This window comes from Pseudorca crassidens, chromosome 16, assembly GCF_039906515.1.
Source record: "Pseudorca crassidens isolate mPseCra1 chromosome 16, mPseCra1.hap1, whole genome shotgun sequence".
Lineage (NCBI taxonomy): Eukaryota > Metazoa > Chordata > Mammalia > Artiodactyla > Delphinidae > Pseudorca > Pseudorca crassidens.
This window is the reverse complement of record NC_090311.1, coordinates 84,748,080-84,769,213: the sequence shown is the minus strand read 5'-3', so window position 1 is coordinate 84,769,213 and position 21,134 is coordinate 84,748,080. Positions and strand designations below refer to the sequence as shown.

General features: G+C 70.0%; 10 pseudogenes; all 10 read right to left on the bottom strand.

Annotated features, from left to right (window-relative positions):
* Positions 1–32: 32 nt before the first annotated feature.
* On the bottom strand, positions 33–168 carry LOC137209614 (5S ribosomal RNA; annotated as a pseudogene).
* Positions 169–2,151: 1,983 nt separating this feature from the next.
* On the bottom strand, positions 2,152–2,287 carry LOC137209567 (5S ribosomal RNA; annotated as a pseudogene).
* A 3,064-nt stretch (positions 2,288–5,351) lies between these two features.
* On the bottom strand, positions 5,352–5,487 carry LOC137209735 (5S ribosomal RNA; annotated as a pseudogene).
* Positions 5,488–7,470: 1,983 nt separating this feature from the next.
* Positions 7,471–7,606, bottom strand: LOC137209565 (5S ribosomal RNA; annotated as a pseudogene).
* Positions 7,607–10,691: 3,085 nt separating this feature from the next.
* On the bottom strand, positions 10,692–10,827 carry LOC137209613 (5S ribosomal RNA; annotated as a pseudogene).
* Positions 10,828–11,764: 937 nt separating this feature from the next.
* On the bottom strand, positions 11,765–11,900 carry LOC137209733 (5S ribosomal RNA; annotated as a pseudogene).
* Positions 11,901–13,889: 1,989 nt separating this feature from the next.
* LOC137209759 (5S ribosomal RNA) lies at positions 13,890–14,025 on the bottom strand (annotated as a pseudogene).
* Positions 14,026–17,110: 3,085 nt separating this feature from the next.
* Positions 17,111–17,246, bottom strand: LOC137209612 (5S ribosomal RNA; annotated as a pseudogene).
* A 937-nt stretch (positions 17,247–18,183) lies between these two features.
* LOC137209732 (5S ribosomal RNA) lies at positions 18,184–18,319 on the bottom strand (annotated as a pseudogene).
* Positions 18,320–20,308: 1,989 nt separating this feature from the next.
* Positions 20,309–20,444, bottom strand: LOC137209553 (5S ribosomal RNA; annotated as a pseudogene).
* Positions 20,445–21,134: the final 690 nt, after the last annotated feature.

Sequence of the window (21,134 nt, the reverse complement as noted above, 5' to 3'; positions counted from 1 at the left end):
CAAAATAAGAAGGTGTGTAGCGGGAGGCAAAAGGTCTACAGCACCTGGCGTTCCAGGGAGCTCTCCCGTCCGGGAAGTCTGCCATCCAACTACTAACCAGGCCCAACCCTGCTTAGCTTCCGAGATCGAGTCGAGATCGGGCCCGTCTAGGGTGGTTTGGCCGTAGACACTGGGGTGGTCGCGGGCTGCCTCTTGAGGTGCAGTTTAGCAGGCCCTTGGGCCTTACCGCCGGCCCAGCGGCCCGCCCGCCCTGGCAGGGCCCCGCCACCCGCCTAGGCGGGGGAACGGAGGTTTCGGCGACCGGGGGGTGTCGGAGGAGTTGGCGACCTCCCAGCGCAGGGCGGGTGGGACACAGCAAGCTTTTCGGCGCTTCGTGCCCCGCCCCAGATCCCACAGGCCGCTCACAGGGACGTAGCCCCGGAGGCTTCAGGGCCCGGGGTCGGCGGTGCCTCGGGCATCCCACCTGCGCGCCCACGCTGTGGTAGGCGTAGCTCAGAGGCAGACTGGTCCGACCCTCCTGTCCTACAGCAGCAGGCCCGAAGCCACTGGGAGCCACCATTGAGTTGGCACGGCCCCTTAGACACAGCAAGGCCACCCTTGCCCCGACGCCACCGTCCGAGCTCAGGACCTCGTCCCAGGTGGCCGGCAGGTCCGGGAAAGTGGCCTGGGCCCTCGATCCTGCTCCTGCCCACGGCCGCGGCGAAGGGGCAGAAGGGGTGCTTTTTCCGGATGGAGCTGTGGAGAGACACCCCGGAAGACAGGTGGCGGTGCCGGGGCTGGACTCCAGTGGCTGCGGCCAGGTGCAGCTCGCGGGGCTCGCGGGCCGAACGGACGGCACCCGGGTCCGCGGCCATGTCTGGGTGACGTCAGGCCGCCCCCTGGAGCGGCTGGTGTGTCGCTGCCTTCCAGGGACGCCTTCTGGCCGCCTGGCCGGTCTGGCAGGTGGGGAGTGCCCCATCAGACGCTTGCTGTGGTGGGAGGGGCCTGAGGAGGTGGGGCCTGCAGCGGTACCTGGTACCCGGCGGGGGCGGAGACGGCCGCCGCCGCCGCCACCGCGGGCGACAAAAGGAGAAAGCGGAGCGGAAGGCAAAAATCCTACAGCACCCGGTATTCCCAGGAGCTCTCCCATCCAGGAGGTCTCCCATCCAAGTTCGAACCAGGCCCGACCCTGCTTAGCTTCCGAGATCCAGACTTGATCGGGCCCGTCTAGGCTGGTTTGACAGTAGGTGTCAGTGGGTCGCAGGCTGCCTCTTGAGGCGCAGCTTAGCAGGCCCATGGGACTTACCGCCAGCCCAGCGGCCCGCCCGCCTAGGCAGAGGAACGGAGGTCTCGGGGACCAGGTGGTGTCGGAGGTTTTGGCGACCACCCAGCCCAGGGCGGGAGGGACCCAGGAAACGTTTCGGCGCTTGGCCTCCCACCCCGGATCCCGCAGGTCGCTCACAGGGATGTGGCCCCGGAGGCTTCAGGGCCCGGGGCCTGCGGTCCTTTGGGCATCCCACCTGACTGCCCACGCTGCGCTAGGCGCAGCCCTGTCGCAGACCGGGCCGGCCTTCCTGCCCGACAGCAGCTGGCCCGAAGCCAGTGGGAGCCACCGTTGAGTTGGCAAAGCCCCTTAGACCCAGCAACGCCACCCTTGCCTCCACACCACCGTCCGAGCTCAGGACACCGGCCCAGGTGGACGGCAGGCCCGCGGAAGCGGCCTGCGCCCTCTATCCCTCTCCGGCACCAGGCCACGGCGAAACGGTGGAGGGGGGGCTTTTTCCGGATGGAGCTGTGGAGAGACACCCCCCGGCAGACAGGTGGCGGCGCCGGGGCTGGGCTCCAGTGGGGGCCGCCAGGTGCAGGTCGAGGGGCTCGCGGGCCGCATGGACGGCACCCAGGTCCGCGGCCATGTCTGCTTCGAGTCAGGGGACCAACGGAGCGTCTGGTGTGCCGCTGCCTTCCAGGGACGACTTCTGGCCGCCTGGCCGCTCAGGCAGGCGGGGAGCGCCCCATCAGACGCTTGCTGTGGTGGGAGGGTCCTGAGGAGGTGGGGCCTGCAGCGGTACCCGGCGGGGGCGGAGACGGCCGCCGCCACCACCGCCGCCACCGCCGCCACCGCCACGACCGCCACGGTCGACAAAAGGAGAAGGTGTGTAGCGGGAGGCAAAAAGCCTACAGCACCTGGCGTTCCCAGGAGCTCTCCCGTCCGGGAGGTCTCCCATCCAACTACTAACCAGGCCCAACCCTGCTTAGCTTCCGAGATCGAGTCGAGATCGGGCCCGTCTAGGGTGGTTTGGCCGTAGACACTGGGGGGGTCGCGGGCTTCCACTTGAGGCGCAGCTTAGCAGGCGCTTGGGACTTACCGCCGGCCCAGTGGCCCGCCCGCCCCGGCAGGGCCCCGCCGCCCGCCTAGGCAGGGGAACGGAGGTCTCGGGGACCAGGCGGTGGCAGAGGAGTTGGCGACCACCCAGCCCAGGGCGGGAGGGACCCAGGAAACGTTTCGGCGCTTGGCCTCCCACCGCAGAGTCCGCAGGTCGCTCACAGGGATGTGGCCCCGGAGGCTTCAGGGCCCGGGGCCTGCGGTCCCTTGTGCATCCCACCTGACCGCCCACGCTGCGCTAGGCGCAGCCCAGCCGCAGACCGGGCCGGCCCTCCTGCCCGACAGCAGCTGGCCCGAAGCCAGTGGGAGCCACCATTGAGTTGGCAAAGCCCCTTAGACCCAGCAACGCCACCCTTGCCCCCACACCACCGTCCGAGCTCTGTACCCCGGCCCAGGGGGCCGGCAGGCCCGGGGAAGCGGCCTGGGCCCTCGATCCTGCTCCCGCCCACGGCCGAGGCGAAGCGGCGGAGGGGGTGCTTTTTCCGGATGGAGCTGTGGAGAGACACCCTGGAAGACAGGTGGTGGAGCCGGGCCTGGGCTCCTGTGGCTGCGGCCAGGTGTAGCTCGCGGGGCTCACGGACCGAACGGACGGCACCCGGGTCCGCGGCCATGTCTGGGTGACGTCAGGCCGCCCCTGGAGCGTCTGGTGTGCCGCTGCCTTCCAGGGACGCCTTCTGGCCGCCTGGCCAGTCAGGCAGGTGGGGAGTGCCCCATCAGACGCTTGCTGTGGTGGGAGGGGCCAGAGGAGGTGGGGCCTGCAGTGGTACCTGGTACCCAGCAGGCGTGGAGACGGCCGCCGCCACTGACACCGCGGGCGACAAAAGGAGAAAGCGGAGCGGGAGGCAAAAAGCGTACAGCACCCGGCATTCCCAGGAGCTCTCCCATCCAGGAGGTCTCCCATCCAAGTTCTAACCAGGCCCGACCCTGCTTAGCTTCCGAGATCCAGACTTGATTGGGCCCGTCTAGGCTGCTTTGGCAGTAGGTGTCAGTGGGTCGCGGGCTGCCTCTTGAGGCGCAGCTTAGCAGGCCCTTGCGCCTTACCGCAAGCCCAGCGGCCCGCCCGCCCTGGCAGGGCCCCGCCGCCCGTCTAGGCAGAGGAACGGAGGTCTCGGGGACCGGTTGCTGGCGCGAGGTGTTGGCGACCACCCAGCCCAGGGCGGGCGGGACCCAGGAAACGTTTCGTCGCTTGGCCTCCCACCCCAGATCCCGCAGGTCGCTCACAAGGATGTGGCCCCGGAGGCTTCAGGGCCCGGGGCCTGCGGTCCTTTGGGCATCTCACCTGCCTGCCCTCGCTGCGCTAGGCGCAGCCCTGTCGCAGACCGGGCCGGCCTTCCTGCCCGACAGCAGCTGGCCTGAAGCCAGTGGGAGCCACCGTTGAGTTGGCAAAGCCCCTTAGACCCAGCAACGCCACCCTTGCCCCCACACCACCGTCCGAGCTCTGTACCCCGGCCCAGGTGGCCGGCAGGCCTGCGGAAGCGGCCTGGGCCCTCTATCCCTCTCCGGCACACGGCCGCGGCGAAACGGTGGAGGGGGGCTTTTTCCGGATGGAGCTGTGGAGAGACACCCCGGAAGACAGGTGGCGGCGCCGGGGCTGGGCTCCAGTGGCTGCGGCCAGCTGCAGCTCGTGGGGCTCGGGGGCCGAACGGACGGCACCCGGGTCCGCGGCCATGTCTGGGTGACGTCAGGCCGCCACCCGGAGCAGCTGGTGTGCCGCTGCCTTCCAGGGACGCCTTCTGGCCGCCTGGCCGGTCAGGCAGGTGGGGAGTGCCCCATCAGACGCTTGCTGTGGTGGCAGGGGCCTGAGGAGGTGGGGCCTGCAGCGGTACCTGACAGGGGCGGAGACGGCTGCCTCCACCACCGCCGCCACCATCGCCGCCACCACGGGCGACAAAAGGAGAAAGCGGAGCGAGAGGCAAAAAGCCTACAGCACCCGGTATTCCCAGGAGCTCTCCCAGCCAGGACGTCTCCCATCCAAGTTCGAAACAGGCCCGACCCTGCTTAGCTTCCGAGATCCAGACTTGATCGGGCCCGTCTAGGCTGCTTTGGTAGTAGGTGTCGGTGGGTCGCGGGCTGCCTCTTGAGGCACAGCTTAGCAGGCCCTTGGGCCTTACTGCCAGCCTAGCGGCCCGCCCGCCCTGGCAGGGCCCCGCCGGCCACCTAGGCAGAGGAACAGAGGTCTCGGTGATCGGGTGGTGGCGGAGGTGTTGGCGACCACCCAGCCCAGGGCGGGCGGGACCCAGCAAACGTTTCGGCGCTTGGCCTCCCACCCCAGATCCCGCAGGTCGCTCACAAGGATGTGGCCCCGGAGGCTTCAGGGCCCGGGGACTGCGGTCCCTTGGGCATCCCACCTGCCCGCCCACGCTGCGCTAGGCGCTGCCCTGTCGCAGACCGGGCCAGCCTTCCTGCCCGATAGCAGCTGGCCCGAAGCCAGTGGGAGCCACCTTTGCGTTAGCAAAGCCCCTTACCCAGCAACGCCCCCCTTGCCCCCACACCACCGTCCGAGCTCAGGACCCCGCCCCAGGTGGCCGGCAGGCCCGCGGAAGCGGCCTGGGCCCTCTATCCCTCTCCGGCACACGGCCGCGGCGAAACGGTGGAGGGGGGGCTTTTTCCGGATGGAGCTGTGGAGAGACACCCACCGGCAGACAGGTGGCGGCGCCGGGGCTGGGCTCCAGTGGGGACCGCCAGGTGCAGGTCGAGGGGCTCGCGGGCCGCATGGACGGCACCCGGGTCCGCGGCCATTTCTGCTTCGAGTCAGGGGACGAACGGAGCATATGGTGTGCCGCTGCCTTCCAGGGACGCCTTCTGGCCGCCTGGCCGCTCAGGCAGGCGGGGAGCGCCCCATCAGACGCTTGCTGTGGTGGGAGGGTCCTGAGGAGGTGGGGCCTGCAGCGGTACCCGGCGGGGGCGGAGACGGCCGCCGCCACCACCGCCGCCACCGCCACGACCGCCGCGGTCGACAAAATGAGAAGGTGTGTAGCGGGAGGCAAAAGGCCTACAGCACCTGGCGTTCCAGGGAGCTCTCCCGTCCGGGAAGTCTGCCATCCAACTACTAACCAGGCCCAACCCTGCTTAGCTTCCGAGATCGAGTCGAGATCGGGCCCGTCTAGGGTGGTTTGGCCGTAGACACTGGGGTGGTCGCGGGCTGCCTCTTGAGGTGCAGTTTAGCAGGCCCTTGGGCCTTACCGCCGGCCCAGCGGCCCGCCCGCCCTGGCAGGGCCCCGCCGCCCGCCTAGGCTGGGGAACGGAGGTTTCGGCGACCGGGGGGTGGCGGAGGAGTTGGCGACCTCCCAGCGCAGGGCGGGTGGGACACAGCAAGCTTTTCGGCGCTTCGTGCCCCGCCCCAGATCCCACAGGCCGCTCACAGGGACGTAGCCCCGGAGGCTTCAGGGCCCGGGGTCGGCGGTGCCTCGGGCATCCCACCTGCGCGCCCACGCTGTGGTAGGCGTAGCTCAGAGGCAGACTGGTCCGACCCTCCTGTCCTACAGCAGCTGGCCCGAAGCCACTGGGAGCCACCATTGAGTTGGCACGGCCCCTTAGACACAGCAAGGCCACCCTTGCCCCGACGCCACCGTCCGAGCTCAGGACCTCGTCCCAGGTGGCCGGCAGGTCCGGGGAAGTGGCCTGGGCCCTCGATCCTGCTCCTGCCCACGGCCGCGGCGAAGGGGCAGAAGGGGTGCTTTTTCCGGATGGAGCTGTGGAGAGACACCCCGGAAGACAGGTGGCGGTGCCGGGGCTGGACTCCAGTGGCTGCGGCCAGGTGCAGCTCGCGGGGCTCGCGGGCCGAACGGACGGCACCCGGGTCCGCGGCCATGTCTGGGTGACGTCAGGCCACCCCCTGGAGCGGCTGGTGTGTCGCTGCCTTCCAGGGACGCCTTCTGGCCGCCTGGCCGGTCTGGCAGGTGGGGAGTGCCCCATCAGACGCTTGCTGTGGTGGGAGGGGCCTGAGGAGGTGGGGCCTGCAGCGGTACCTGGTACCCGGCGGGGGCGGAGACGGCCGCCGCCGCCGCCACCGCGGGCGACAAAAGGAGAAAGCGGAGCGGAAGGCAAAAATCCTACAGCACCCGGTATTCCCAGGAGCTCTCCCATCCAGGAGGTCTCCCATCCAAGTTCGAACCAGGCCCGACCCTGCTTAGCTTCCGAGATCCAGACTTGATCGGGCCCGTCTAGGCTGGTTTGACAGTAGGTGTCAGTGGGTCGCAGGCTGCCTCTTGAGGCGCAGCTTAGCAGGCCCATGGGACTTACCGCCAGCCCAGCGGCCCGCCCGCCTAGGCAGAGGAACGGAGGTCTCGGGGACCAGGTGGTGTCGGAGGTTTTGGCGACCACCCAGCCCAGGGCGGGAGGGACCCAGGAAACGTTTCGGCGCTTGGCCTCCCACCCCGGATCCCGCAGGTCGCTCACAGGGATGTGGCCCCGGAGGCTTCAGGGCCCGGGGCCTGCGGTCCTTTGGGCATCCCACCTGACTGCCCACGCTGCGCTAGGCGCAGCCCTGTCGCAGACCGGGCCGGCCTTCCTGCCCGACAGCAGCTGGCCCGAAGGAAGTGGGAGCCACCGTTGAGTTGGCAAAGCCCCTTAGACCCAGCAACGCCACCCTTGCCTCCACACCACCGTCCGAGCTCAGGACACCGGCCCAGGTGGACGGCAGGCCCGCGGAAGCGGCCTGCGCCCTCTATCCCTCTCCGGCACCAGGCCACGGCGAAACGGTGGAGGGGGGGCTTTTTCCGGATGGAGCTGTGGAGAGACACCCCCCGGCAGACAGGTGGCGGCGCCGGGGCTGGGCTCCAGTGGGGGCCGCCAGGTGCAGGTCGAGGGGCTCGCGGGCCGCATGGACGGCACCCAGGTCCGCGGCCATGTCTGCTTCGAGTCAGGGGACCAACGGAGCGTCTGGTGTGCCGCTGCCTTCCAGGGACGACTTCTGGCCGCCTGGCCGCTCAGGCAGGCGGGGAGCGCCCCATCAGACGCTTGCTGTGGTGGGAGGGTCCTGAGGAGGTGGGGCCTGCAGCGGTACCCGGCGGGGGCGGAGACGGCCGCCGCCACCACCGCCGCCACCGCCGCCACCGCCACGACCGCCACGGTCGACAAAAGGAGAAGGTGTGTAGCGGGAGGCAAAAAGCCTACAGCACCTGGCGTTCCCAGGAGCTCTCCCGTCCGGGAGGTCTCCCATCCAACTACTAACCAGGCCCAACCCTGCTTAGCTTCCGAGATCGAGTCGAGATCGGGCCCGTCTAGGGTGGTTTGGCCGTAGACACTGGGGGGGTCGCGGGCTTCCACTTGAGGCGCAGCTTAGCAGGCGCTTGGGACTTACCGCCGGCCCAGTGGCCCGCCCGCCCCGGCAGGGCCCCGCCGCCCGCCTAGGCAGGGGAACGGAGGTCTCGGGGACCAGGCGGTGGCAGAGGAGTTGGCGACCACCCAGCCCAGGGCGGGAGGGACCCAGGAAACGTTTCGGCGCTTGGCCTCCCACCGCAGAGTCCGCAGGTCGCTCACAGGGATGTGGCCCCGGAGGCTTCAGGGCCCGGGGCCTGCGGTCCCTTGTGCATCCCACCTGACCGCCCACGCTGCGCTAGGCGCAGCCCAGCCGCAGACCGGGCCGGCCCTCCTGCCGGACAGCAGCTGGCCCGAAGCCAGTGGGAGCCACCATTGAGTTGGCAAAGCCCCTTAGACCCAGCAACGCCACCCTTGCCCCCACACCACCGTCCGAGCTCTGTACCCCGGCCCAGGGGGCCGGCAGGCCCGGGGAAGCGGCCTGGGCCCTCGATCCTGCTCCCGCCCACGGCCGAGGCGAAGCGGCGGAGGGGGTGCTTTTTCCGGATGGAGCTGTGGAGAGACACCCTGGAAGACAGGTGGTGGAGCCGGGCCTGGGCTCCTGTGGCTGCGGCCAGGTGTAGCTCGCGGGGCTCACGGACCGAACGGACGGCACCCGGGTCCGCGGCCATGTCTGGGTGACGTCAGGCCGCCCCTGGAGCGTCTGGTTTGCCGCTGCCTTCCAGGGACGCCTTCTGGCCGCCTGGCCAGTCAGGCAGGTGGGGAGTGCCCCATCAGACGCTTGCTGTGGTGGGAGGGGCCAGAGGAGGTGGGGCCTGCAGTGGTACCTGGTACCCAGCAGGCGTGGAGACGGCCGCCGCCACTGACACCGCGGGCGACAAAAGGAGAAAGCGGAGCGGGAGGCAAAAAGCGTACAGCACCCGGCATTCCCAGGAGCTCTCCCATCCAGGAGGTCTCCCATCCAAGTTCTAACCAGGCCCGACCCTGCTTAGCTTCCGAGATCCAGACTTGATTGGGCCCGTCTAGGCTGCTTTGGCAGTAGGTGTCAGTGGGTCGCGGGCTGCCTCTTGAGGCGCAGCTTAGCAGGCCCTTGCGCCTTACCGCAAGCCCAGCGGCCCGCCCGCCCTGGCAGGGCCCCGCCGCCCGTCTAGGCAGAGGAACGGAGGTCTCGGGGACCGGTTGCTGGCGCGAGGTGTTGGCGACCACCCAGCCCAGGGCGGGCGGGACCCAGGAAACGTTTCGTCGCTTGGCCTCCCACCCCAGATCCCGCAGGTCGCTCACAAGGATGTGGCCCCGGAGGCTTCAGGGCCCGGGGCCTGCGGTCCTTTGGGCATCTCACCTGCCTGCCCTCGCTGCGCTAGGCGCAGCCCTGTCGCAGACCGGGCCGGCCTTCCTGCCCGACAGCAGCTGGCCTGAAACCAGTGGGAGCCACCGTTGAGTTGGCAAAGCCCCTTAGACCCAGCAACGCCACCCTTGCCCCCACACCACCGTCCGAGCTCTGTACCCCGGCCCAGGTGGCCGGCAGGCCTGCGGAAGCGGCCTGGGCCCTCTATCCCTCTCCGGCACACGGCCGCGGCGAAACGGTGGAGGGGGGCTTTTTCCGGATGGAGCTGTGGAGAGACACCCCGGAAGACAGGTGGCGGCGCCGGGGCTGGGCTCCAGTGGCTGCGGCCAGCTGCAGCTCGTGGGGCTCGGGGGCCGAACGGACGGCACCCGGGTCCGCGGCCATGTCTGGGTGACGTCAGGCCGCCACCCGGAGCAGCTGGTGTGCCGCTGCCTTCCAGGGACGCCTTCTGGCCGCCTGGCCGGTCAGGCAGGTGGGGAGTGCCCCATCAGACGCTTGCTGTGGTGGCAGGGGCCTGAGGAGGTGGGGCCTGCAGCGGTACCTGACAGGGGCGGAGACGGCTGCCTCCACCACCGCCGCCACCATCGCCGCCACCGCGGGCGACAAAAGGAGAAAGCGGAGCGAGAGGCAAAAAGCCTACAGCACCCGGTATTCCCAGGAGCTCTCCCAGCCAGGACGTCTCCCATCCAAGTTCGAAACAGGCCCGACCCTGCTTAGCTTCCGAGATCCAGACTTGATCGGGCCCGTCTAGGCTGCTTTGGTAGTAGGTGTCGGTGGGTCGCGGGCTGCCTCTTGAGGCGCAGCTTAGCAGGCCCTTGGGCCTTACTGCCAGCCTAGCGGCCCGCCCGCCCTGGCAGGGCCCCGCCGGCCACCTAGGCAGAGGAACGGAGGTCTCGGTGATCGGGTGGTGGCGGAGGTGTTGGCGACCACCCAGCCCAGGGCGGGCGGGACCCAGCAAACGTTTCGGCGCTTGGCCTCCCACCCCAGATCCCGCAGGTCGCTCACAAGGATGTGGCCCCGGAGGCTTCAGGGCCCGGGGACTGCGGTCCCTTGGGCATCCCACCTGACCGCCCACGCTGCGCTAGGCGCTGCCCTGTCGCAGACCGGGCCAGCCTTCCTGCCCGATAGCAGCTGGCCCGAAGCCAGTGGGAGCCACCTTTGCGTTAGCAAAGCCCCTTACCCAGCAACGCCCCCCTTGCCCCCACACCACCGTCCGAGCTCAGGACCCCGCCCCAGGTGGCCGGCAGGCCCGCGGAAGCGGCCTGGGCCCTCTATCCCTCTCCGGCACACGGCCGCGGCGAAACGGTGGAGGGGGGGCTTTTTCCGGATGGAGCTGTGGAGAGACACCCACCGGCAGACAGGTGGCGGCGCCGGGGCTGGGCTCCAGTGGGGACCGCCAGGTGCAGGTCGAGGGGCTCGCGGGCCGCATGGACGGCACCCGGGTCCGCGGCCATGTCTGCTTCGAGTCAGGGGACGAACGGAGCATATGGTTTGCCGCTGCCTTCCAGGGACGCCTTCTGGCCGCCTGGCCGCTCAGGCAGGCGGGGAGCGCCCCATCAGACGCTTGCTGTGGTGGGAGGGTCCTGAGGAGGTGGGGCCTGCAGCGGTACCCGGCGGGGGCGGAGACGGCCGCCGCCACCACCGCCGCCACCGCCGCCGCCACCGCCGCCAACGCCACGACCACCGCGGTCGACAAAATGAGAAGGTGTGTAGCGGGAGGCAAAAAGCCTACAGCACCTGGCATTCCCAGGAGCTCTCCCGTCCGGGAGGTCTGCCATCCAACTACTAACCAGGCCCAACCCTGCTTAGCTTCCGAGATCGCGTCGAGATCGGGCCCGTCTAGGGTGGTTTGGCCGTAGACACTGGGGGGGTCGCGGGCTTCCACTTGAGGTGCAGCTTAGCAGGCTCTTGGGCCTTACCGCCGGCCCAGTGGCCCGCCCGCCCCGGCAGGGCCCCGCCGCCCGCCTAGGCAGGGGAACGGAGGTCTCGGGGACCAGGCGGTGGCAGAGGAGTTGGCGACCACCCAGGCCAGGGTGGGAGGGACCCAGGAAACATTTCGGCGCTTGGCCTCCCACCGCAGATCCCGCAGGTCGCTCACAGGGTTGTGGCCCCAGAGGCTTCAGGGCCCGGGGCCTGCGGTCCCTTGTGCATCCCACCTGACCGCCCACGCTGCGCTAGGCGCAGCCCTGTCGCAGACCGGGCCGGCCCTCCTGCCCGACAGCAGCTGGCCCGAAGCCAGTGGGAGCCACCATTGAGTTGGCAAAGCCCCTTAGACCCAGCAACTCCACCCTTGCCCCCACACCACCGTCCGACCTCAGGACCCCGCCCCTGGTGGCCGGCAGTCCCGCGGATGTGGCCTGGGCCCTCTATCCCTCTCCGGCACCCGGCCGTGGCGAAACGGTGGAGGGGGGGCTTTTTCCGCATGGAGCTTTGGAGAGACACCCACCGGCAGACAGGTGGCGGCGCCGGGGCTGGATCCAGTGGGGACCGCCAGGTGCAGGTCGAGGGGCTCGCGGGCCGCATGGACGGCACCCGGGTCCGCGGCCATTTCTGCTTCGAGTCAGGGGACGAACGGAGCATATGGTGTGCCGCTGCCTTCCAGGGACGCCTTCTGGCCGCCTGGCCGCTCAGGCAGGCGGGGAGCGCCCCATCAGACGCTTGCTGTGGTGGGAGGGTCCTGAGGATGTGGGGCCTGCAGCGGTACCCGGCGGGGGCGGAGACGGCCGCCGCCACCACCGCCGCCACCGCCACGACCGCCGCGGTCGACAAAATGAGAAGGTGTGTAGCGGGAGGCAAAAGGCCTACAGCACCTGGCGTTCCAGGGAGCTCTCCCGTCCGGGAAGTCTGCCATCCAACTACTAACCAGGCCCAACCCTGCTTAGCTTCCGAGATCGAGTCGAGATCGGGCCCGTCTAGGGTGGTTTGGCCGTAGACACTGGGGTGGTCGCGGGCTGCCTCTTGAGGTGCAGTTTAGCAGGCCCTTGGGCCTTACCGCCGGCCCAGCGGCCCGCCCGCCCTGGCAGGGCCCCGCCGCCCGCCTAGGCGGGGGAACGGAGGTTTCGGCGACCGGGGGGTGGCGGAGGAGTTGGCGACCTCCCAGCGCAGGGCGGGTGGGACACAGCAAGCTTTTCGGCGCTTCGTGCCCCGCCCCAGATCCCACAGGCCGCTCACAGGGACGTAGCCCCGGAGGCTTCAGGGCCCGGGGTCGGCGGTGCCTCGGGCATCCCACCTGCGCGCCCACGCTGTGGTAGGCGTAGCTCAGAGGCAGACTGGTCCGACCCTCCTGTCCTACAGCAGCTGGCCCGAAGCCACTGGGAGCCACCATTGAGTTGGCACGGCCCCTTAGACACAGCAAGGCCACCCTTGCCCCGACGCCACCGTCCGAGCTCAGGACCTCGTCCCAGGTGGCCGGCAGGTCCGGGGAAGTGGCCTGGGCCCTCGATCCTGCTCCTGCCCACGGCCGCGGCGAAGGGGCAGAAGGGGTGCTTTTTCCGGATGGAGCTGTGGAGAGACACCCCGGAAGACAGGTGGCGGTGCCGGGGCTGGACTCCAGTGGCTGCGGCCAGGTGCAGCTCGCGGGGCTCGCGGGCCGAACGGACGGCACCTGGGTCCGCGGCCATGTCTGGGTGACGTCAGGCCGCCCCCTGGAGCGGCTGGTGTGTCGCTGCCTTCCAGGGACGCCTTCTGGCCGCCTGGCCGGTCTGGCAGGTGGGGAGTGCCCCATCAGACGCTTGCTGTGGTGGGAGGGGCCTGAGGAGGTGGGGCCTGCAGCGGTACCTGGTACCCGGCGGGGGCGGAGACGGCCGCCGCCGCCGCCGCCGCCACCGCGGGCGACAAAAGGAGAAAGCGGAGCGGAAGGCAAAAATCCTACAGCACCCGGTATTCCCAGGAGCTCTCCCATCCAGGAGGTCTCCCATCCAAGTTCGAACCAGGCCCGACCCTGCTTAGCTTCCGAGATCCAGACTTGATCGGGCCCGTCTAGGCTGGTTTGACAGTAGGTGTCAGTGGGTCGCAGGCTGCCTCTTGAGGCGCAGCTTAGCAGGCCCATGGGACTTACCGCCAGCCCAGCGGCCCGCCCGCCTAGGCAGAGGAACGGAGGTCTCGGGGACCAGGTGGTGTCGGAGGTTTTGGCGACCACCCAGCCCAGGGCGGGAGGGACCCAGGAAACGTTTCGGCGCTTGGCCTCCCACCCCGGATCCCGCAGGTCGCTCACAGGGATGTGGCCCCGGAGGCTTCAGGGCCCGGGGCCTGCGGTCCTTTGGGCATCCCACCTGACTGCCCACGCTGCGCTAGGCGCAGCCCTGTCGCAGACCGGGCCGGCCTTCCTGCCCGACAGCAGCTGGCCCGAAGCCAGTGGGAGCCACCGTTGAGTTGGCAAAGCCCCTTAGACCCAGCAACGCCACCCTTGCCTCCACACCACCGTCCGAGCTCAGGACACCGGCCCAGGTGGACGGCAGGCCCGCGGAAGCGGCCTGCGCCCTCTATCCCTCTCCGGCACCAGGCCACGGCGAAACGGTGGAGGGGGGGCTTTTTCCGGATGGAGCTGTGGAGAGACACCCCCCGGCAGACAGGTGGCGGCGCCGGGGCTGGGCTCCAGTGGGGGCCGCCAGGTGCAGGTCGAGGGGCTCGCGGGCCGCATGGACGGCACCCAGGTCCGCGGCCATGTCTGCTTCGAGTCAGGGGACCAACGGAGCGTCTGGTGTGCCGCTGCCTTCCAGGGACGACTTCTGGCCGCCTGGCCGCTCAGGCAGGCGGGGAGCGCCCCATCAGACGCTTGCTGTGGTGGGAGGGTCCTGAGGAGGTGGGGCCTGCAGCGGTACCCGGCGGGGGCGGAGACGGCCGCCGCCACCACCGCCGCCACCGCCGCCACCGCCACGACCGCCACGGTCGACAAAAGGAGAAGGTGTGTAGCGGGAGGCAAAAAGCCTACAGCACCTGGCGTTCCCAGGAGCTCTCCCGTCCGAGAGGTCTCCCATCCAACTACTAACCAGGCCCAACCCTGCTTAGCTTCCGAGATCGAGTCGAGATCGGGCCCGTCTAGGGTGGTTTGGCCGTAGACACTGGGGGGGTCGCGGGCTTCCACTTGAGGCGCAGCTTAGCAGGTGCTTGGGACTTACCGCCGGCCCAGTGGCCCGCCCGCCCCGGCAGGGCCCCGCCGCCCGCCTAGGCAGGGGAACGGAGGTCTCGGGGACCAGGCGGTGGCAGAGGAGTTGGCGACCACCCAGCCCAGGGCGGGAGGGACCCAGGAAACGTTTCGGCGCTTGGCCTCCCACCGCAGAGTCCGCAGGTCGCTCACAGGGATGTGGCCCCGGAGGCTTCAGGGCCCGGGGCCTGCGGTCCCTTGTGCATCCCACCTGACCGCCCACGCTGCGCTAGGCGCAGCCCAGCCGCAGACCGGGCCGGCCCTCCTGCCCGACAGCAGCTGGCCCGAAGCCAGTGGGAGCCACCATTGAGTTGGCAAAGCCCCTTAGACCCAGCAACGCCACCCTTGCCCCCACACCACCGTCCGAGCTCTGTACCCCGGCCCAGGGGGCCGGCAGGCCCGGGGAAGCGGCCTGGGCCCTCGATCCTGCTCCCGCCCACGGCCGAGGCGAAGCGGCGGAGGGGGTGCTTTTTCCGGATGGAGCTGTGGAGAGACACCCTGGAAGACAGGTGGTGGAGCCGGGCCTGGGCTCCTGTGGCTGCGGCCAGGTGTAGCTCGCGGGGCTCACGGACCGAACGGACGGCACCCGGGTCCGCGGCCATGTCTGGGTGACGTCAGGCCGCCCCTGGAGCGTCTGGTGTGCCGCTGCCTTCCAGGGACGCCTTCTGGCCGCCTGGCCAGTCAGGCAGGTGGGGAGTGCCCCATCAGACGCTTGCTGTGGTGGGAGGGGCCAGAGGAGGTGGGGCCTGCAGTGGTACCTGGTACCCAGCAGGCGTGGAGACGGCCGCCGCCACTGACACCGCGGGCGACAAAAGGAGAAAGCGGAGCGGGAGGCAAAAAGCGTACAGCACCCGGCATTCCCAGGAGCTCTCCCATCCAGGAGGTCTCCCATCCAAGTTCTAACCAGGCCCGACCCTGCTTAGCTTCCGAGATCCAGACTTGATTGGGCCCGTCTAGGCTGCTTTGGCAGTAGGTGTCAGTGGGTCGCGGGCTGCCTCTTGAGGCGCAGCTTAGCAGGCCCTTGCGCCTTACCGCAAGCCCAGCGGCCCGCCCGCCCTGGCAGGGCCCCGCCGCCCGTCTAGGCAGAGGAACGGAGGTCTCGGGGACCGGTTGCTGGCGCGAGGTGTTGGCGACCACCCAGCCCAGGGCGGGCGGGACCCAGGAAACGTTTCGTCGCTTGGCCTCCCACCCCAGATCCCGCAGGTCGCTCACAAGGATGTGGCCCCGGAGGCTTCAGGGCCCGGGGCCTGCGGTCCTTTGGGCATCTCACCTGCCTGCCCTCGCTGCGCTAGGCGCAGCCCTGTCGCAGACCGGGCCGGCCTTCCTGCCCGACAGCAGCTGGCCTGAAACCAGTGGGAGCCACCGTTGAGTTGGCAAAGCCCCTTAGACCCAGCAACGCCACCCTTGCCCCCACACCACCGTCCGAGCTCTGTACCCCGGCCCAGGTGGCCGGCAGGCCTGCGGAAGCGGCCTGGGCCCTCTATCCCTCTCCGGCACACGGCCGCGGCGAAACGGTGGAGGGGGGCTTTTTCCGGATGGAGCTGTGGAGAGACACCCCGGAAGACAGGTGGCGGCGCCGGGGCTGGGCTCCAGTGGCTGCGGCCAGCTGCAGCTCGTGGGGCTCGGGGGCCGAACGGACGGCACCCGGGTCCGCGGCCATGTCTGGGTGACGTCAGGCCGCCACCCGGAGCAGCTGGTGTGCCGCTGCCTTCCAGGGACGCCTTCTGGCCGCCTGGCCGGTCAGGCAGGTGGGGAGTGCCCCATCAGACGCTTGCTGTGGTGGCAGGGGCCTGAGGAGGTGGGGCCTGCAGCGGTACCTGACAGGGGCGGAGACGGCTGCCTCCACCACCGCCGCCACCATCGCCGCCACCGCGGGCGACAAAAGGAGAAAGCGGAGCGAGAGGCAAAAAGCCTACAGCACCCGGTATTCCCAGGAGCTCTCCCAGCCAGGACGTCTCCCATCCAAGTTCGAAACAGGCCCGACCCTGCTTAGCTTCCGAGATCCAGACTTGATCGGGCCCGTCTAGGCTGCTTTGGTAGTAGGTGTCGGTGGGTCGCGGGCTGCCTCTTGAGGCGCAGCTTAGCAGGCCCTTGGGCCTTACTGCCAGCCTAGCGGCCCGCCCGCCCTGGCAGGGCCCCGCCGGCCACCTAGGCAGAGGAACGGAGGTCTCGGTGATCGGGTGGTGGCGGAGGTGTTGGCGACCACCCAGCCCAGGGCGGGCGGGACCCAGCAAACGTTTCGGCGCTTGGCCTCCCACCCCAGATCCCGCAGGTCGCTCACAAGGATGTGGCCCCGGAGGCTTCAGGGCCCGGGGACTGCGGTCCCTTGGGCATCCCACCTGACCGCCCACGCTGCGCTAGGCGCTGCCCTGTCGCAGACCGGGCCAGCCTTCCTGCCCGATAGCAGCTGGCCCGAAGCCAGTGGGAGCCACCTTTGCGTTAGCAAAGCCCCTTACCCAGCAACGCCCCCCTTGCCCCCACACCACCGTCCGAGCTCAGGACCCCGCCCCAGGTGGCCGGCAGGCCCGCGGAAGCGGCCTGGGCCCTCTATCCCTCTCCGGCACACGGCCGCGGCGAAACGGTGGAGGGGGGGCTTTTTCCGGATGGAGCTGTGGAGAGACACCCACCGGCAGACAGGTGGCGGCGCCGGGGCTGGGCTCCAGTGGGGACCGCCAGGTGCAGGTCGAGGGGCTCGCGGGCCGCATGGACGGCACCCGGGTCCGCGGCCATGTCTGCTTCGAGTCAGGGGACGAACGGAGCATATGGTTTGCCGCTGCCTTCCAGGGACGCCTTCTGGCCGCCTGGCCGCTCAGGCAGGCGGGGAGCGCCCCATCAGACGCTTGCTGTGGTGGGAGGGTCCTGAGGAGGTGGGGCCTGCAGCGGTACCCGGCGGGGGCGGAGACGGCCGCCGCCACCACCGCCGCCACCGCCGCCGCCACCGCCGCCAACGCCACGACCACCGCGGTCGACAAAATGAGAAGGTGTGTAGCGGGAGGCAAAAAGCCTACAGCACCTGGCATTCCCAGGAGCTCTCCCGTCCGGGAGGTCTGCCATCCAACTACTAACCAGGCCCAACCCTGCTTAGCTTCCGAGATCGCGTCGAGATCGGGCCCGTCTAGGGTGGTTTGGCCGTAGACACTGGGGGGGTCGCGGGCTTCCACTTGAGGTGCAGCTTAGCAGGCTCTTGGGCCTTACCGCCGGCCCAGTGGCCCGCCCGCCCCGGCAGGGCCCCGCCGCCCGCCTAGGCAGGGGAACGGAGGTCTCGGGGACCAGGCGGTGGCAGAGGAGTTGGCGACCACCCAGGCCAGGGTGGGAGGGACCCAGGAAACATTTCGGCGCTTGGCCTCCCACCGCAGATCCCGCAGGTCGCTCACAGGGTTGTGGCCCCAGAGGCTTCAGGGCCCGGGGCCTGCGGTCCCTTGTGCATCCCACCTGACCGCCCACGCTGCGCTAGGCGCAGCCCTGTCGCAGACCGGGCCGGCCCTCCTGCCCGACAGCAGCTGGCCCGAAGCCAGTGGGAGCCACCATTGAGTTGGCAAAGCCCCTTAGACCCAGCAACTCCACCCTTGCCCCCACACCACCGTCCGACCTCAGGACCCCGCCCCTGGTGGCCGGCAGTCCCGCGGATGTGGCCTGGGCCCTCTATCCCTCTCCGGCACCCGGCCGTGGCGAAACGGTGGAGGGGGGGCTTTTTCCGCATGGAGCTTTGGAGAGACACCCACCGGCAGACAGGTGGCGGCGCCGGGGCTGGATCCAGTGGGGACCGCCAGGTGCAGGTCGAGGGGCTCGCGGGCCGCATGGACGGCACCCGGGTCCGCGGCCATTTCTGCTTCGAGTCAGGGGACGAACGGAGCATATGGTGTGCCGCTGCCTTCCAGGGACGCCTTCTGGCCGCCTGGCCGCTCAGGCAGGCGGGGAGCGCCCCATCAGACGCTTGCTGTGGTGGGAGGGTCCTGAGGAGGTGGGGCCTGCAGCGGTACCCGGCGGGGGCGGAGACGGCCGCCGCCACCACCGCCGCCACCGCCACGACCGCCGCGGTCGACAAAATGAGAAGGTGTGTAGCGGGAGGCAAAAGGCCTACAGCACCTGGCGTTCCAGGGAGCTCTCCCGTCCGGGAAGTCTGCCATCCAACTACTAACCAGGCCCAACCCTGCTTAGCTTCCGAGATCGAGTCGAGATCGGGCCCGTCTAGGGTGGTTTGGCCGTAGACACTGGGGTGGTCGCGGGCTGCCTCTTGAGGTGCAGTTTAGCAGGCCCTTGGGCCTTACCGCCGGCCCAGCGGCCCGCCCGCCCTGGCAGGGCCCCGCCGCCCGCCTAGGCGGGGGAACGGAGGTTTCGGCGACCGGGGGGTGGCGGAGGAGTTGGCGACCTCCCAGCGCAGGGCGGGTGGGACACAGCAAGCTTTTCGGCGCTTCGTGCCCCGCCCCAGATCCCACAGGCCGCTCACAGGGACGTAGCCCCGGAGGCTTCAGGGCCCGGGGTCGGCGGTGCCTCGGGCATCCCACCTGCGCGCCCACGCTGTGGTAGGCGTAGCTCAGAGGCAGACTGGTCCGACCCTCCTGTCCTACAGCAGCTGGCCCGAAGCCACTGGGAGCCACCATTGAGTTGGCACGGCCCCTTAGACACAGCAAGGCCACCCTTGCCCCGACGCCACCGTCCGAGCTCAGGACCTCGTCCCAGGTGGCCGGCAGGTCCGGGGAAGTGGCCTGGGCCCTCGATCCTGCTCCTGCCCACGGCCGCGGCGAAGGGGCAGAAGGGGTGCTTTTTCCGGATGGAGCTGTGGAGAGACACCCCGGAAGACAGGTGGCGGTGCCGGGGCTGGACTCCAGTGGCTGCGGCCAGGTGCAGCTCGCGGGGCTCGCGGGCCGAACGGACGGCACCTGGGTCCGCGGCCATGTCTGGGTGACGTCAGGCCGCCCCCTGGAGCGGCTGGTGTGTCGCTGCCTTCCAGGGACGCCTTCTGGCCGCCTGGCCGGTCTGGCAGGTGGGGAGTGCCCCATCAGACGCTTGCTGTGGTGGGAGGGGCCTGAGGAGGTGGGGCCTGCAGCGGTACCTGGTACCCGGCGGGGGCGGAGACGGCCGCCGCCGCCGCCGCCGCCACCGCGGGCGACAAAAGGAGAAAGCGGAGCGGAAGGCAAAAATCCTACAGCACCCGGTATTCCCAGGAGCTCTCCCATCCAGGAGGTCTCCCATCCAAGTTCGAACCAGGCCCGACCCTGCTTAGCTTCCGAGATCCAGACTTGATCGGGCCCGTCTAGGCTGGTTTGACAGTAGGTGTCAGTGGGTCGCAGGCTGCCTCTTGAGGCGCAGCTTAGCAGGCCCATGGGACTTACCGCCAGCCCAGCGGCCCGCCCGCCTAGGCAGAGGAACGGAGGTCTCGGGGACCAGGTGGTGTCGGAGGTTTTGGCGACCACCCAGCCCAGGGCGGGAGGGACCCAGGAAACGTTTCGGCGCTTGGCCTCCCACCCCGGATCCCGCAGGTCGCTCACAGGGATGTGGCCCCGGAGGCTTCAGGGCCCGGGGCCTGCGGTCCTTTGGGCATCCCACCTGACTGCCCACGCTGCGCTAGGCGCAGCCCTGTCGCAGACCGGGCCGGCCTTCCTGCCCGACAGCAGCTGGCCCGAAGCCAGTGGGAGCCACCGTTGAGTTGGCAAAGCCCCTTAGACCCAGCAACGCCACCCTTGCCTCCACACCACCGTCCGAGCTCAGGACACCGGCCCAGGTGGACGGCAGGCCCGCGGAAGCGGCCTGCGCCCTCTATCCCTCTCCGGCACCAGGCCACGGCGAAACGGTGGAGGGGGGGCTTTTTCCGGATGGAGCTGTGGAGAGACACCCCCCGGCAGACAGGTGGCGGCGCCGGGGCTGGGCTCCAGTGGGGGCCGCCAGGTGCAGGTCGAGGGGCTCGCGGGCCGCATGGACGGCACCCAGGTCCGCGGCCATGTCTGCTTCGAGTCAGGGGACCAACGGAGCGTCTGGTGTGCCGCTGCCTTCCAGGGACGACTTCTGGCCGCCTGGCCGCTCAGGCAGGCGGGGAGCGCCCCATCAGACGCTTGCTGTGGTGGGAGGGTCCTGAGGAGGTGGGGCCTGCAGCGGTACCCGGCGGGGGCGGAGACGGCCGCCGCCACCACCGCCGCCACCGCCGCCACCGCCACGACCGCCACGGTCGACAAAAGGAGAAGGTGTGTAGCGGGAGGCAAAAAGCCTACAGCACCTGGCGTTCCCAGGAGCTCTCCCGTCCGGGAGGTCTCCCATCCAACTACTAACCAGGCCCAACCCTGCTTAGCTTCCGAGATCGAGTCGAGATCGGGCCCGTCTAGGGTGGTTTGGCCGTAGACACTGGGGGGGTCGCGGGCTTCCACTTGAGGCGCAGCTTAGCAGGTGCTTGGGACTTACCGCCGGCCCAGTGGCCCGCCCGCCCCGGCAGGGCCCCGCCGCCCGCCTAGGCAGGGGAACGGAGGTCTCGGGGACCAGGCGGTGGCAGAGGAGTTGGCGACCACCCAGCCCAGGGCGGGAGGGACCCAGGAAACGTTTCGGCGCTTGGCCTCCCACCGCAGAGTCCGCAGGTCGCTCACAGGGATGTGGCCCCGGAGGCTTCAGGGCCCGGGGCCTGCGGTCCCTTGTGCATCCCACCTGACCGCCCACGCTGCGCTAGGCGCAGCCCAGCCGCAGACCGGGCCGGCCCTCCTGCCCGACAGCAGCTGGCCCGAAGCCAGTGGGAGCCACCATTGAGTTGGCAAAGCCCCTTAGACCCAGCAACGCCACCCTTGCCCCCACACCACCGTCCGAGCTCTGTACCCCGGCCCAGGGGGCCGGCAGGCCCGGGGAAGCGGCCTGGGCCCTCGATCCTGCTCCCGCCCACGGCCGAGGCGAAGCGGCGGAGGGGGTGCTTTTTCCGGATGGAGCTGTGGAGAGACACCCTGGAAGACAGGTGGTGGAGCCGGGCCTGGGCTCCTGTGGCTGCGGCCAGGTGTAGCTCGCGGGGCTCACGGACCGAACGGACGGCACCCGGGTCCGCGGCCATGTCT